Raw genomic sequence first — 5237 nt, forward strand, 5'->3', positions numbered from 1 at the left:
TCCACAAGGCTCCCATTGCCCTCAGGCTTTTCTTCAAACGTCATTGTCTTTGTACTTTTAGAATTTCTGACTTGACACCTGGAATTTCTAATTCTCACCTGATTGAACTACAGAATGACCTTTTCCCTCTCCTTTTATTCCATGAAGTAAGAAGCCTACACAGAAAACTTTTTAGCCTACTTGACTCTTGGCAAACCTGATAGTAAACTCCTTCCCAGCTTCTCACTTCTCTGTCCTGAGTCTTTTTTTGTCCTGATGAAGACTGTACTACCTTTCCCCGCACCCCAGAATGTTAGTCTACCTTTCTCTCTTCTCTCTCTCTGTTTTTGAAATTTATATAAAAGAAATAATGGTGTATTTATCTGTTTATTACATCTTTTGCTCAGTATTATGTCTGCAAGATACATCCATTTTTTAAAAACCTTTTTATTTTATATTGGAGTATAGCTGATTAACAATGTTATCATATTTTCAGGTGAACAGTGAAGGGACTCAGCCACATATATATGTGTATCCGTTTGCCCCCAAACTCCCCTCCCATCCAGGCTGCCACATAACATTGAGCAGAGTTCCATGTGCTATAAAGTATATTCTTGTTGTTTATCCATTTTAAATTTTGCAACGTGTACATGTCCATCCCAAATTTATCGGTAGTAGTGATAAAATCATATTTTTTCTAATACCTATCCTTGAATTCCTAGGATTGTCTTAATTCAGTTTAATATACTTTTGTACATTGAAAAAAATCAATCTTCTAATTTTAAGAATTATTAAATCTCCCTTAAGAAAGCACATCTACCTATATTCTTTCTCATTTTTCCCTTATGCAGTTTTCACATAATGTAATTTATTGCCAATTGCATAAAGTCAAGTCTTTCTATTTGAGTCTCAGGGAAACACTTTTAAGGCTTCCCTGATGTCTCAGCAGGTAAGAATCCACCTTCAGTGCAGTAGACACCGGAGATGCAGGTTTGATCCCTGAGTCTGGAAGATCCTCTGAAGGAGAGCCTGGCAACCCACTCCAGTATTCCTGCCTGGAGAATCCCATGGGATAGGAATCTGGTGGGCTACAGTTCATAGGGTTGCAAAGAGTCAGGCACGACTAAAGTGACCAAGCATGCACACATGGGACTCTTTTAAAGGGAAAGATTATTTGTTAATTTGTGGGTTTATGGAGCTTGTAGATAAAGCTATTTTAGGCAATAATAAGGTAGAGATAATAATATCTCTATTATTATAGAGATAGTATCTCTATCTCAATAATAGATAATAATCTCTCAATTATAGAGATAATAATAATAATCTCCCAATTATAGAGATAATATCTCTATTTATCTCAATAATAAAATAGACAGAGAAAGAGAGAGAATGTGTGTGTGTGTGCGTGTGTGTGCCTACATGTACATGCCCACTAATCCATTCCAGTGGTTCTCAATCAAGGAGCCATTGTTTTTCTAAGGAGGCATCAAGGCAGTGTCTAAAGACATAAGTGTCACAACTCTAAGGATACTACAGGCATTTAGTGGATGGAGACAACCTAGACTGCCACATACCCAAAGTACAGGGCAGGCTCTGACTTCAAATAATTATTTGGTACAAAATGTCAATAGTACCAAGAATGAGAAACACTGATGTAAAACCAATTTGATTAATTTAATGACTGAAAATTTGTTAATTAGCAAAATTTGCAAATTATATTTTTCTAGAAATGTAACTCTTCTTATTGAATGTTCATATATTCATTGGCTAACTTTGGTCTTAGTTTTTCTCTTACTATTGGGCTGGCCAGAAAGTGCCTTTGGTTTTTAAGTAAAAATAAAAGACATTTCTTCATCTTCAGCAAGAACTTCACCGAACTACACAGTTACCATTTATTTCCACTACCTTCTGCCATTTTCTGACAACTTCATAATTCTATCTTCCCAAAACTTTTTGAGCAAAGAATGATTTAAGGTGCCTTTTACAGTCTTCCAGGGTATTGAACTTTTTTCCATTAAGGTAATTTTATAAAGACCAAAATAAATGCAAATCTGAAGGTTCAATGGCTGGCGAATATGGTGGATGAATCAGAACTTCCTAGCCATGCTATAGCAGTTTTTAGATGGTCATCAGAGAAATGATGACCTGAGTTACCCTGATAGGTTGTGCATTTTCTGTAGGGTCAATACTGAAATCAGATTGATTATATTCTTTGCAGCTGAAGATGTAGATGTTCTATACAGTCAACAAAAGCAAGACCTGGAGCTGACTGTGACTCAGATCATGAGCTCTTATTGAAAAATTCAAGTTTAAATTGAACAAAGTAGGGAAAGACACTAGACTATTCAGGTATGACCTAAATCAAATCCCTTATAATTAGGGATGGAGGTGATAAATATCTAAGGGATTAGATCTGGTAGACAGAGTGCCTGAGGAGCTACAGATAGAAGTTCCTAACATTGTATAGGAGACAGTGACCAAAACATCCCAAAGAAAAAGAAATGAAAGAAGGCAAAATGACTGTATGAGGAGGCCTTATAAATAGCTGAGAAAAGAAAAGAAAAGTAAAAGGCAAAGCAGAAAGGAAAAGATATACCAAAATGAATGCAGAGTTCCAAAGAATAGCAAGGAGAGATAAGAAAGCCTTTCTTAAGTGAACAATGCAAAGAAATAGAGGGAAACAATAGAGTGGAAAAGACTAGAGATCTCTTCAAGAAAAATAGAGATACTAAGGTAACATTTCATGCAAAATGGACAAAATAAAGGCCAGAAATGGCAAGAATCTAACAGAAGCAGAAAAAATTAAAAAGAGGTGCCAAGAATACACAAAAGAACTATACAAAAAAGGTCTTAATGACTCAGATAACCACGATGGTGTGATCACTCACAGAGAGCCAGACATCCTGGAGTGTAAAGTCAAGTGGGCCTTGGGAAAAATTACTATGAAAAAAGCTACAGGAGATGATGGAATTCCAGCTGAGCTATTTCAAATCCTAAAAGGTGATGCTGTTAAAGTGCTGCACTCAGTATGCCAGCAAATTTGAAAAACTCAGCAGTGGCCACAGGACTGGAAAAGGTCAGCTTTCATTCCAATCTCTATAAAGGCAATGCCAGAGAAGGGTCAAACTATAGCACAATTGCACTCATTCCACATGCTAGCATGGTAATGCTCTAAATTACCTAGACTTCATTAGTACACGAGGCAAGAATTTCCAAACGTACAAGCTGGATTTAGAAAAGGCAGAGGAACCAGAGATCAAATTGCTAACATTCCTTGGATCATAGGTGGAGCCAGGGAGTTCTAGGGAAAAAAAAAAAAAACTAATTCTGCTTCATCGACTATGTTAAAGCCTTTGACTGTGTGGATCACAACAAGTTATGGAAAGTTCTTAAAGAGATTGGAACACCAGACCACCTTACTTGTCTCCTGAGAAACCTGTATGCAGGTCAGAAAGCAACATGGATCCAATGACTGGTTCAAAATTGTGAAGGAGTGTGCCAAGGCTGTATATTGTCACCCTGCTTATTTAACTTATATGCAGGGTAAATCATGTGAAATGGTGGACTAATGAATCACAAGCTGAAATCAAGATTGCAGGGAAAAAATCAGCAATCTCAAAGAAAATGATACCATCCTAATGGCAGAAAGCAAAGAGTAACTAAAGAGCCTCCTGGTGAAGGTGAAAGAGGGAAGTAAAAAAGCTGGCTTGAAACTCAACTTTCAAAAAACTAAGATCATAGCATTTGGTACTATCATTTCATGGCAAATAGTTGGGGGAAAAGTGGAAATAGTGACAGATTTTTTTTTCTTGGGCTCCAAAATCACTGCAGATGGTAATTACAGCCATGAAATTAAAAGACACTTGCTCCTTGGAAGAAAAGCTATGACAAACCTAGACATTGTATTAAAAAGCAGAGACATCACTTTGCTGACAAATGTCTGCATAGTCAAAGCAGTGGTTTTCCCAGTAGTCATGTATGGATGTGAGAGTTGGACCATAAAGAAGGCTGAGCACTGAAGAATTGATATTTTCAAACTGTGGTGCTGGAGAAGGCTCTTGAGAGTACATTGGACAGCAAGGAGATCAAACCAGTCAATCCTAAAAGAAATCAACACAGAATATTGGGAGGACTGATGCTGAAGCTGAAGCTCCAATACTTTGGCCACCTGATGCAAAGAGCTAACTCACTGGAAAAGACCCTGATGCCGGGAAAGATTGAGGGCAAGAACAGAAGGGGGTGACAGAGGATGAGATGGTTGGATGACATCACTGACTCAACGGACATGAGTTTGAGCAAACTCAGGGAGATAGTGAAGGACAGGGAATCCTGGTGTGTTGTAGTTCATGAGATCGCAAAGAGTGGACATTACTGAGCAACTGAAGGACAACAATCCTGGTTGCTTTTTAGAGTGCTACTTTCAGTTTTCTAATTGGAGCAGTACTTGTTGGAATTAATTATCTGGTTTTCCAGAAAGAGTTCATAGTAGAGGACTGCCTTCCAGTCCCACTATATACACAACATCACCTTCTTGGAAGAAGACCAGCCTTGCCTTTGTTGTGCTTGATGTTTGGCTTGCCCCACAATCTCTTCCATTCCTTATTATTGTACAAAATCTTTTATCACCCATCACAGTATGTTTTTAAAATGGGATATTTTCATTACATTAAACTAGAGAATTTCATGTGGAAATATGGTGAAGTTTTTTTTTTTTTTTTTGGCTTAACTTATGTGGATCCCAAATATAGAAGTGATTAAGTTAACCACGCTGATGGAAATGATTTTCAGGGCTTGATTTTGATATTTTGAGTATGTTCTCTATCTCCGACCTTATATAATGTTGATTGTTCTCAATGAATATCTCAATTTGATCACTGTTAACTTCATTTGGCCTACCTGATCATGGAGCGTCATTCAGAGAGAAATCTCCAGCATGAAACTGTGACCCTTTTGACATGATCAATCAGTCACTGAACCTTCTCCATACACTCTTCAAGACTTTTTTGCACTTCATTTGTGTTTTTATCTTTCTTCAAATAATAAAGCATAATATGCTGAAAATGTTGCTTGTTTTCTTCCATCTTCAACATTAAAATGGCTAAAAAAATTCACCAATTTTGATGTCTTTTAAACATACACTGATATGGTAGCTGTCACAATACAATCTAAGAAAATTGTTTTGAGTAAAGTTAAAGACAACTAAGCATTACTGGGATTCCCTGGTGGCTCAGACAGTCAAGTGTCTGCCTGCAATGCGG

This window comes from Bison bison, unplaced genomic scaffold (genome assembly GCF_000754665.1).
Source record: "Bison bison bison isolate TAMUID 2011002044 unplaced genomic scaffold, Bison_UMD1.0 scf7180017864181, whole genome shotgun sequence".
NCBI classification, from domain to species: Eukaryota; Metazoa; Chordata; class Mammalia; order Artiodactyla; family Bovidae; genus Bison; species Bison bison.